The sequence below is a fragment of the Jatropha curcas genome, chromosome 6 (assembly GCF_041381405.1).
Source record: "Jatropha curcas cultivar XTBG-Jc1 chromosome 6, XTBG_Jcur_1.0, whole genome shotgun sequence".
NCBI lineage: Eukaryota > Viridiplantae > Streptophyta > Magnoliopsida > Malpighiales > Euphorbiaceae > Jatropha > Jatropha curcas.
Window position 1 is genome coordinate 12,266,663 of NC_143156.1, and position 12,572 is coordinate 12,279,234.

Here is a 12,572-nt window from a genome sequence, read left to right on the forward strand (position 1 = left end):
ATTGGTTGGTTCATCACGAAAACTGGTAGGAACTCCTTACGGTTTCTTTTGTTGGTTATGGCTCGACTTAACACTTATGTGTCTCAGGTTGGCTCTTTAGAGTGCTTTAACGGTGTGTGATGTGTTTAGAGTCGCCACCTTAATTTGTTTTTATTTTTGGAGAAAATATTAAGGAAAAAACTCCATGATTGACTCTAATTTTAGTTTGCCACAATGGATAAAATGCACTAGCCTCGAACCATTGGGTTTGGAGACTAAGTTCTCAACTTCTTTTCGTATGAATTTCATGGTTTGGGGTTTAATTAAGAAATAAAAAATATTTGTTTTGTATGAATGTCAGTTTAATGATGCATGATCATACTTATAATGCATGGCAATTATAGACTGATAAGTGTAAATTTTATAGTGTTTTTAATATAGTTTTTATTAGAATTTTAGTAAGTTTTTACTTCTTTAATTTAATTTTAAATCACTTTTAGTGTAATTGTGTTTAAAAGCTTCCTTGGTCTTTAATCCGCTTGATCTAAGAGAAAATTGCAGAAATTTGGCGCAGAAAAGAACTTTAGAATGCAAGGCACTCAGCTTCTAGCACGCCTAGCCCGTGCTGGAAGGCACGCCCGTGCTAGAAGCCAAGTAAACATAAGAAGAGACAGAAGAGAGCACGGCCAGGGTGTGTCAAAAGGCACGGCCATGCTACAATGGGACCAGGGCGTGTCAAGCATAGCACGCCCATGGCAACTCTAGACAGACTTCCAGAGAAGAGCACGCCCTGCCTGTTCTCTGTAGCACGCCCGTGCCTCAGTACTTCACTAGCCCGTGCTACCTAGCACGCCCCGTGCTTCACTAGCCAGACCTCCAGACTACAGCACGCCCAGCCCGTGCCATGAAGCACGCCCGTGCTGCCCAGGCGGAACCAGCGTGAATTTAACACGCAAATCAAGCCTTTCTCACATGGGCCAACTTCAGGGAGTTTCCTAAACACACTAAACAAGACCTGGACCTATTCTTGAAGAAAAAGGAGTCCTAATCAAGAAGAAATCAAGAGCCTAAACAGTTATGATCTCCTATAAAGGATTTTGTGCTAAATAAGGATTCTATTTTCCTAAAAGGAGTCAGACTTGCCTTCAGGATCTCTATATAAAGGGAGGAACTTCTCATAGTAAAGGAGGTCGTTTTTGGTGCAACACTTTACATAATTCTCTTCTTCTCAAAGATTTCAAGCTTCAAATAATTGTGCTAAGATTCAAGGAAGCCATCAACATAGTTGTGATACAGTTTTTATTCTAAACTCTTCATCTTGTTTCTTCCTTTATTATTGTCTTTAAATATAATGAATGATTCAAGTATGATTGAGCTTAATTTAATTACTATGTCTAGCTAAACTTTTATACTAGGGATTTGATGTAATTTAATTCGATTCCAGCTTATAATATTAGATTTATTTTTCTTTGTTCTTGTTATAACTTATTATTGTGCTTAAGGCTTCCAGGCAGAAAAATTCCCCTGGATTGAATTATTTCAATAACCACATTCGGGAGAAGGGTTATTGATATGAACAAGGTAATAATTTACTTGAGAATAATAACTTGATGTGGAAACTATATGGTTTGACTCAAGGGGGGCTTTCATAAGTTAATAAAGTATTAAGTTGTGAATTCATAAAACAACCATAAAACCTAATGATCTGATTCATGTTTAATTTCACTATTAAGATAGGTGATTAAATTGGATTAGAATAGCTAACAATAAATCGGGAGAGCTTATTAGTAACCTTAGGGTTGTTTTCTCCTACTTGAACAATTAAACTTGATTAATGAACTAATAGAATAAGCTGGGTAGAATTAAATGAAATCAAATTCCCTAGTAGCTTAATCCCCTGATTTCTTTTCACCTAAATTTTGTGTTTGATCTCTTTTACTTTGAATTTTATTTACTTTACAGCGAATTCCTTTTATCATCACCTAAATAATAATAGGTTAACATAATTTTGGTAATTGATAAACAATCCCTGTGGATACGATACTTTCTTACTCTATATTACTTGTTGCGATTTCGTACACTTGCGAAAAGCGCTGTCAAGTTTTTGGCGCCGTTGCCGGGGATTGGCGTATCAATATCAATACAAATTACTCTGTTATTAATTTAGACACTCTTTCGTTTTTTATTTTCTTTTAAGTGTTGTTCCAGGTGTTTTATGCAAAGAAGATCAAGGACGACTGAACCTCTAGTCTTTGACCCAGAAATTGAAAGAACCTTTCGTAGGCACAACGCTGCAAGAAAAGCAAGAGAAATAAAACTCGAACAACAAGCAGACATGGCCAACGAAAACGAAAACAGAAACGAAAACGTAGTTGGACCACCACTTCAACATCCGGTCCGTACCTTAAGGGATTATACAACACCTAATCTGAATGGGACAACCTCAAGTATTACAAGACCTAGGGTAGAAGCTAATAACTTTGAGATTAAACCTGCAATTATCCAAATGCTCTCTACCTCGATCCAATATGGAGGTTTGCCTAGTGAAGATCCTAATGCTCACATCACCAATTTTTTGGAAATTTGTGACACATTCAAACAAAATGGTGTTTCTGAAGACGCAATCAAGTTGAGGCTTTTTCCTTTTACTCTTAGGGATAAAGCTAGATCATGGTTACAATCGTGTCCCGCTGGAAGTTTTACCACATGGGATGAATTAGCTCAAAAATTCCTAGCTAAATTCTTCCCATCCTCAAAAACCACCAAGCTGCGTAATGAGATAATGACATTTGCTCATCATGATCAAGAGAGCTTGTACGAAGCTTGGGAAAGATTCAAGGACTTGCTAAGGAAGTGCCTGCATCACAGCTTGCCCAAGTGGCTACAGGTACAAACTTTTTATAATGCATTATCACCTAATATTAAAATCACTTTAGATGCAGCTGCAGGTGGATCCTTTGAAAAGAAAGGTATTGATGAAGCATATGAGTTGATAGAGGAGATGGCAAGCAACAGCCACTACCAAAACAATACCGAAAGGAGAAGAACCGCAGGAGTCTATGAAATAGACGCCATTACAGCACTCAATGCCAAGGTAGATAACATGGTAAGGAAATTGGACATGTTAACCACTAATCTTGTGAATTCGATTATGCAAGTGTGTGATAGGTGCAATGGACAACATGGAATTGGGGAATGCATCATGGACTCCTTAAATCCGCAGACTTTGGAGCAAGTGAACTATGTGATGAATCAAGGAAGAAAGAATTACCCTTATTCAAATTCATATGATAACAGGTTAAGGAATCATCCTAACCTATCTTATGGTAATCCTAATAATGCCTTGAATACACCCCCAGGGTTCCACCCTCCAGAAAAGAAATCTCATGATGACCTCCTCACTACCCTCTCCAAATCACACATGGAATTCATGAATGAAACCAGGGAGAACCATAAAATCCAGCAAGCTGCAATCAGGAATTTGGAGATTCAGTTAGGGCAGTTCGCAAACATGATGGCATCTCGACCTCAAGGTACGTTACCTAGCAATACTGAAAAGAATCCAAAAGAACAAGTGCAGGCTATCACCTTGAGGAGTGGCAAACAATTAGATGAACCACTGAGGAAAGAAAAGGAGGAAAAAGAACAATCAAAAGTGCCTATCATTGATTTAGAGGAAAAAGAAAAGGTAAAACCCTATGTTCCCCCTGTTCCCTTTCCACAAAGATTAAAGAAAGCACAAGATGACAAGAGCTTCCTCAAGTTTCTGGATGTGTTTAAGAAGCTTCAAATTAATATTCCTTTTGCTGAAGCTCTTGCTCAAATGGCTAGCTATGCTAAATTCCTAAAAGATATCTTGAGCAAGAAATGAAAAATTGATGATCAAGAAACAGTGATGTTAACTGAGGAGTGCAGTGCAATTATCCAAAACAAACTGCCTCCAAAGTTAAAAGATCCAGGAAGTTTTTCTATCCCTTGTAACATTAGTAATCTTGACTTTGAAAAGGCTTTGGCAGATTTAGGTGCTAGCATTAATCTTATGTCCTATGAAGTTTTTAAGATGCTAGGTATGGGAGAGCTCAAACCAACAAGGATGTCTTTGCAATTAGCAGATCGTTCAATTAAATATCCTAGAGGGATTGTAGAAGACGTGCTTGTAAAGGTAGGTACATTCATCTTTCCTGTTGATTTTGTTATTCTTGATATTGATGAAGACAGGGAAGGATCTCTAATCCTTGGAAGACCTTTTCTTGCAATTGCAAGAGCATTGATAGATGTCTATGAGGGTAAGTTGACTCTTAGAGTTGGACAGGAAGAGATTGTATTTGATGTACTTAAATCTTGTAAACTCCCTATGGATCATGGAGACTGTTTTAGAATTGACGTAGTCGATGAATGTGTGGAGACCACTTTGCATGTTGAAAATAATGCTAATGAGTCAAGCATCTTGAATGAAAAAGAAAAGGAACTTCCTAAGCATGAACTGAAACAACTTCCACCTCATTTAAAACATGCATTTCTAGGTGAGAACCATTCTTTTCCTGTTATTATTTCTTCTCACTTAACGCTTGATCAAGAGGAAAGGTTGTTGCAGGTTTTACAAAGGCACAAGAAAGCATTAGGATGGTCTATCTCAGATCTACAAGGAATAAGCCCAAGTGTGTGCATGCATAAAATCTTGATGGAAGAAAACTACAAACCTTCAATCGAGCACCAAAGGCGACTGAATCCGAACATGAAGGAGGTAGTTAAGGCTGAAATTATTAAACTCTTAGATGCCGGCATCATTTATCCAATTTCAGACAGTAATTGGGTAAGTCCTGTCCAAGTTGTTCCAAAGAAGGGAGGTATGACTGTTATTTCTAATGAAAACAATGAATTAATCCCCACAAGAACAGTCACAGGTTGGCGTGTGTGTATAGATTATAGAAAATTAAATAAAGCAACACGCAAAGATCACTTTCCCCTTCCCTTTATTGATCAAATGCTTGAAAGGCTTGCAGGATATCCTTTTTATTGTTTCTTAGATGGCTATTCAGGGTACTTCCAAATACCTATAGCCCCTGAAGACCAAGAGAAAACTACATTCACTTGTCCTTATGGCACTTTTGCCTATAGGAGAATGCCTTTTGGGCTATGCAATGCCCCTGCAACCTTTCAAAGGTGCATGATGTCCATCTTTTCTGATATGGTGGAAAAATTTATTGAAATATTCATGGATGATTTTTCTGTATTTGGTTCTTCCTTCGATGCATGCCTTCATAATTTATCTTTAGTAATGCAACGATGTGAAGATACTAACCTTGTGTTAAATTGGGAAAAATGTCACTTCATGGTTAGTGAAGGTATTGTCCTAGGGCATAAAATCTCTCAAAAGGGGATTGAAGTAGACAAGGCAAAAATTGAGGTAATTGAAAAACTACCTCCCCCTAACACAGTGAAGGGCATAAGAAGTTTTCTTGGGCATGCAGGGTTTTACAGGAGATTCATAAAGGATTTCTCAAAAATTACTAAACCTCTTTGCAATTTATTAGTTAAAGATGTACCTTTTGATTTTGACAAAGAATGTTTAGATGCTTTCAACAGGTTGAAGAAGGAGTTAATCTCAGCCCCGATCATCACTACACCAGACTGGACTTTGCCCTTTGAACTCATGTGTGATGCTAGTGATCATGCTGTAGGAGCTGTTCTTGGACAAAGAAAAGACAAGAAGTTGCATGTTATCTATTATGCAAGTCGCACATTGAATGATGCACAATTAAATTATGCAACTACGGAAAAAGAACTGCTAGCTATTGTTTTTGCTTTTGACAAATTCAGGGCATATCTAATTGGAGCTAAAACAATAGTCTACACAGATCACTCCGCCATCAAATACTTGCTGGAAAAGAAAGATGCAAAGCCAAGACTCATTCGTTGGGTACTTTTATTGCAAGAGTTTGACCTAGAAATTCGCGACAAAAAGGGGACCGAGAACCTCGTTGTTGACCATCTTTCCAGGCTTGAATTAGGGGAAGAAGGCACAGGCGAGCTACAAATCAATGAAAGCTTTCCTCATGAGCAACTTCTTCTAATGGCAAATGCTCAAACCCCCTGGTACGCTGATATTGTTAATTATCTTGTTTGCAAAATCCCTCCTCCCAATTTTTCTTACCAACAAAGAAAAAAATTTTTTCATGATATCAAATTCTACTATTGGGAGGAGCCATTTTTGTTCAAGTATTGTAGTGATCAGCTCTTCAGGAGATGTATACCGGAAACTGAAATAGAAAGTGTCCTTAAATTCTGCCATTCAATGGAATGTGGAGGCCACTTTGGAGCAAACAAGACAGCTGCGCGTATACTAGAAAGTGGTTTGTATTGGCCTAATCTTTTTAAAGATGCTTATAACTATGTTCGTCTTTGTGATCGTTGTCAAAGGTTAGGTAACATTTTGAAGAGACATGAAATGCCCCTGAACAACATCCTTGAAGTCGAAATCTTCGATGTATGGGGTCTGGACTTTATGGGACCTTTTCCACCATCATATTCAAATCAATACATTCTAGTGGCGGTGGATTATGTGTCAAAGTGGGCAGAAGCTGTTGCTCTTCCAAATAACGATGCCAAAAGTGTGATGAGCTTCATCAAGAAAAACATTTTTACAAGGCATGGAACTCCCAGGGCGATAATCACGGATGGAGGTAAGCATTTTTGTAATAGATATTTAGACTCCCTTCTTGCAAAATATGGTGTCACTCATCGTGTAGGTACTCCATATCATCCTCAAACCAGTGGACAAGTAGAGGTCACTAACAGAGAAATCAAAAAGATCCTCGAAACCACTGTTGGACAATCGAGAAAGGATTGGTCCAAAAAGCTAGACGATGCTCTATGGGCCTACAGAACGGCATTCAAAACGCCTATAGGTATGTCTCCATATCGCATGGTGTATGGTAAGGCTTGTCATCTTCCTGTAGAGTTAGAACATAAGGCGTTTTGGGCCATTCAATTTTTTAACTTTAATGCAAAGGAGGTTGGTCAAAAGCGATTGCTACAGCTAAACATGATGGATGAAATGCGCCTTCACGCTTATGAAAATGCCAAAATATACAAAGATCGCACTAAACAATGGCATGATAAGCGCATTATCATGAGGGATCTAAAGGTAGGCCAGCAGGTGTTGCTCTATAACTTTAGACTTCGGTTATTTCCTGGTAAGTTGCGCTCTAGGTGGTCTGGACCATTCACAATCAAGGAAATCTTTCCTCATGGCGCGATTGAAATAGTGGATGGTAAGTCGAATCGAAGTTTCAAGGTAAATGCTCAACGTTTGAGAAGCTATTATAATGAAACCTTTTAACCCATCAAGACTACAATTGGTCTTGCTTAGCCTAAATTAAGATAAGTGCGTCGAACTTAACGACGTTAAACAAAAGTGCTCATGGGAGACAACCCATCTATTTTTTAAATTTTCGTCCATTTATTTATTTTTATTCCCTATTTTATTTGTCAAAATCCCAAATTTTCTCCATAAGTGTTCTTTTGTTTAGTTAAGAGTTTTTGTAGGAAAAAGTGGAAATCCAGAACCAAGCACGCCCTAGCCGTGCTGGGTGGCACGCCCGTGCCATGAGATGAGAAGCCAGCCCACCCAGGCGTGCCCATCAGCACGCCCGTGCCATAGAAAAGAGATTAACACACTTGAAGGTCAGAGGAGAGCACGCCCTAGCCGTGCTAAGTGGCACGCCCAAGTCGCGAGCGCGACATTCACAAGCGCGAGCGCGACAATTAGAAAAGAGAGTCAGAAGATTTACAAGAAAAAACCGCGAGCGCACCATCCATATACGCGGGCGCGAGCTAAAGTCGCGAGCGCGACATTCACAAGCGCGAGCGCGACAATTAGAAAAGAGAGTCAAAAGATTTACAAGAAAAACTCGCGAGCGCATCTCCCATATACGCGGGCGCGAGCTGAAGTCGCGAGCGCGACATTCATATGCGCGGGCGCGACAAGCAGATCTGAGGGTCAGAAGCAATTGGACCAGAAGACGCGAGAAGACGCGAGCGCGATATTTATATGCGCGGGCGCGAGAAAGCACCTTTCAGAGGCAGAAAGTTTGCCAGCAAAATACGCGAGCGCGATTTTCATATGCGCGAGCGCGAAAAGAACTTGAGAGGCAGAGAAGAGCACGCCCGAGCCGTGCTATGTAGCACGCCCGTGCCAGGTACGCCACTTTTGTTGTTTTGCAGGTCAGAGGGGAGCACGCCCAGGCCGTGCTCATCAGCACGGCCGTGCCACGATTAGACCAACTCATTTATTGGCGCCCCTATTTAAAGAGCACGCCTCCAAACTTTCTCTTTTCCATCTCGCACGCCCTAGCCGTCAACTCCTTTCTCTCAAACTTTCTCTTTTCTTCTCCCTTTTCTCTCAAATCAAACACTCTCCACCCAAAATTTTCACATAATCAACTCCAACAATGCCTCCTAGATACAAACGTAGCAGACCCGCATCATCCGTTGTTGCTCGGACGCGTTCGACTATGCAATCCTCCACGGCTCCTCAACCTCCTTCACCTCCTGAAATTCCATTCGAATTTGCCTCATCCGATCAACAAGAAAGGTACACAAAATTATCTCTTCGGCCTATTTTACCGAATAGATTTATCGATGAGGCTGCCTTAGCGCAAGTGGGTCTTAGGGATATTGTGTTAGACCCTCTTAAGAGATTAGGATGGGGGGAATTTATTGATATGAAGGACTTAGTCTATGCCCCTCTAACTCTAGAATTTCTGAGTTCCTATCGCGCTTTTATTCCGTTATTGCCTAATTCACCACCAAGCAGGGTTAACTTTAGGCTTCTTAGTCAAGACTTTGAACTAACTGTGAATGAAATTAGCCACATTTTTGGGTTTCCTACAGACAATAGCCAGATACAAATATCTAGTGATTTTAGTGCGCGTAATACTTGGCAAAATTTGACAGGTGAAGTGAATTACAATCCTAGATATTCTAAAGCATCCAAATTAAAAAAACCTTCCTTGCGCTACATTCACAAATTCTTATCTAATTCCATTTTTGGAAGGAGTTAAAGCGATGGGGTACTAAGTTTGAACGAATTATATTTTCTGTGGGCTATTGAGAATGGGGTTTTATTGAATGTTGGTTATTGGCTCTGCCAAAAATTTGGAAAGGTGGCTGGAGCCGACAAGGGGGCCATAATGGTGGGATGTTTTGTAACTCGGATTGCTAGATACTTACAGGTTTGGAACCCGGCTAGGCCAATTTATGATAGTATAGGAGGAGGGCGTAGTACTAGACTGGACCTAGATGTTATGATACATATGAAACTGATTGAAAAAGTCGGGGATACATATAAAGTAGTGGGCGCCCCAGAGGCTAATCCTGATAATGCAGGAGCAGAGGCAGCCGGTGGAGCTAACATGGAAGAGGATAATCCTCTTCCTTTTCCTTCTTCTTTTGGTGCAGGTACTTCCGGTGTCGGTCCATCGTTCCAAGGCACAGCCAACATGTCGAACGATGAAGTCCTTGTAAGAATGATGTCTCGGATGGACCTCTTTGACACGCGCCTTAAATGTATGGAAACGATGATCGCAGACCGTTTCCAGTCCATCGAGATTATGAACGGCAGTCTTGATTCTCGGATGGACACCATGCAAGGCCAACTCCAGACCATCCTCCAGCTTCTGCAGCCACCTCCACCACCAGAGAATTGACGGATTTCTCACTTTTCTTTGTTTTATTTTTGTTTATTTGTTCTAATACATTGTCTTGGTTGCTTTCACTTTAGTTTATTTGTTATTTGAATTTTTATAACTTTTTAGTAGTTTGTTTTGTTCTTAATGTTTAGTTGCTCTTTTAGCTAAGACTCTTCCCACACCCGTTCTATTGTATTGTTCAATACAATGTTGGTAAGATTTCTTCGTCTCTCTTACTGCTTTCCTTCTAGTAATGCAATAAGTTTGGGGAATTTATGCACATTGGGGACAATGTGATTGATTGAATTGGGGGAAGGGAATTTTGGCAAAAATTTTTGTTTTTGTTTAACATTTTTGGAATGATTACAAGTAAGCTTGAAAGTTCTCATGTCTAGTAATGAGTGTTAAATATAGTCGATTCTAAATTCTAGCATATTTAAGTTTTGAATTTGAATTTTTGACTCAATCATGTTCATTGATCTAAACTATTTGTTTCTAGACTCTTAAAACACTGATTTTTATGAAAGTTATGATATAAAGGTGTGTTTTACTCTAAAGTATTTTAAACCTTGGCATTCCTAGAACAAAAATTAGAACTTCCTTCGAGGCGAGAAATTTAAATGTTTACATCTTGAAAGAGATGATTTAGGCAATTTTTGTTGACACTTATATAGCCTAAACTACCTAAACAAAAATATATGACCTTTGAAACCCACTTTAAGCTTTAAACCGTACAATTTTCTTCTTCACCATAAATAAACCAGGCCATTAAAGCCAAATTCAAATCTCTTACCCTAAGTACAAAGGATTGTATGATTAAAAGATTCGACTTTTAATTAGAATATAGCAACAAAGAGGGAGAATTCATCAATCAATACTAGCAAATAAAGAAAAGAGGAAAGAATCAAGAAAGAGGCACATGCAAAGCAATCAAAAGAATGCAAGAAGAATGGTAAAGCAAGTAAGAATAGTGCCAAAATATTAAGAAAAGACCTTGCACAAGATGCCTCTAGCTAGTAAGAAAGCTTCAAAACCAACACTCCCTAGAACTAGTAAAAGTTTAATTAAAATAGAATCTTGGATATTATACATTCTTTTGTACTCTTTGACTACCTTTTTATCCTTTCTTTTGATTAAGCAAAATTTGCACCAAGAAAGCCCCATTACAACCCAAAATAAAGACCTTTTGATTTTTTTAATTATATGCATTTAAATCGTGGAGAAAGAATGACTAATTCTGCATATGGGAATGCCACTGTTGCACTATCAATTGTCTTATTTTTGAAAGGTTGAAAATTCTTTAGATAATTCATGTCCTATTTATCATAAATTGAATAAAATTAGTGTTGACAATCTCTTTAAACTTGTATTTTACTCAATGAATGTGCTTTATTCAAAAATAAAAGTCAAACTTAAGTATGATTAGCATGGAGAACGATTGAGTTTATTCACTTGTTTACTAATCATGACATCATGAAAGATTATGGAAATCATCTCCAACCATGTTAAACTAGTGTCGTCAAATTATTTTTCCTTTAGTTTTGTTGCTTGAGGACAAGCAATGGTTTAAGTTTGGGGAATTTTGATAAGTGTAAATTTTATAGTGTTTTTAATATAGTTTTTATTAGAATTTTAGTAAGTTTTTACTTCTTTAATTTAATTTTAAATCACTTTTAGTGTAATTGTGTTTAAAAGCTTCCTTGGTCTTTAATTCGCTTGATCTAAGAGAAAATTGCAAAAATTTGGCGCAGAAAAGAACTTTAGAATGCAAGGCACTCAGCTTCTAGCACGCCCAGCCCGTGCTGGAAGGCACGCCCGTGCTAGAAGCCAAGTAAACCAAAGAAGAGACAGAAGAGAGCACGGCCAGGGTGTGTCAAAAGGCATGGTCGTGCTACAATGGGACCAGGGCGTGTCAAGCATAGCACGCCCATGGCAACTCTAGACAGACTTCTAGAGAAGAGCACGCCCTGCCTGTGCTCTGTAGCACCCCCGTGCCTCAGTACTTCACTAGCCCGTGCTACCTAGCACGCCCCGTGCTTCACTAGCCAGACCTCCAGACTACAGCACGCCCAGCCCGTGCCATGAAGCACGCCCGTGCTGCCCAGGCGGAACCAGCATGAATTTAACACGCAAATCAAGCCTTTCTCACATGGGCCGACTTCAGGGAGTTTCCTAAACACACTAAACAAGACCTGGACCTATTCTTGAAGAAAAAGCAGTCCTAATCAAGAAGAAATCAAGAGCCTAAACAGTTATGATCTCCTATAAAGGATTTTGTGCTAAATAAGGATTCTATTTTCCTAAAAGGAGTCAGACTTGCCTTCAGGATCTCTATATAAAGGGAGGAACTTCTCATAGTAAAGGAGGTCGTTTTTGGTGCAACACTTTACATAATTCTCTTCTTCTCAAAGATTTCAAGCTTCAAATAATTGTGCTAAGATTCAAGGAAGCCATCAACATAGTTGTGATACAGTTTTTATTCTAAACTCTTCATCTTGTTTCTTCCTTTATTATTGTCTTTAAATATAATGAATGATTCAAGTATGATTGAGCTTAATTTAATTACTATGTCTAGCTAAACTTTTATACTAGGGATTTGATGTAATTTAATTCGATTCCAGCTTATAATATTAGATTTATTTTTCTTTGTTCTTGTTATAACTTATTATTGTGCTTAAGGCTTCCAGGCAGAAAAATTCCCCTGGATTGAATTATTTCAATAACCACATTCGGGAGAAGGGTTATTGATATGAACAAGGTAATAATTTACTTGAGAATAATAACTTGATGTGGAAACTATATGGTTTGACTCAAGGGGGGCTTTCATAAGTTAATAAAGTATTAAGTTGTGAATTCATAAAACAACCATAAAACCTAATGATCTGATTCATGTTTAATTTC

The 12,572-nt window shown here is 38.7% G+C and overlaps 1 non-coding gene across 1 annotated transcript; it reads right to left on the reverse strand.

Annotated features, from left to right (window-relative positions):
- Positions 1–2,743: 2,743 nt before the first annotated feature.
- On the reverse strand, positions 2,744–2,850 carry LOC149495555 (small nucleolar RNA R71). The gene has a single exon (XR_016321552.1). It is a non-coding gene; the product is annotated as a small nucleolar RNA R71 (small nucleolar RNA).
- Positions 2,851–12,572: the final 9,722 nt, after the last annotated feature.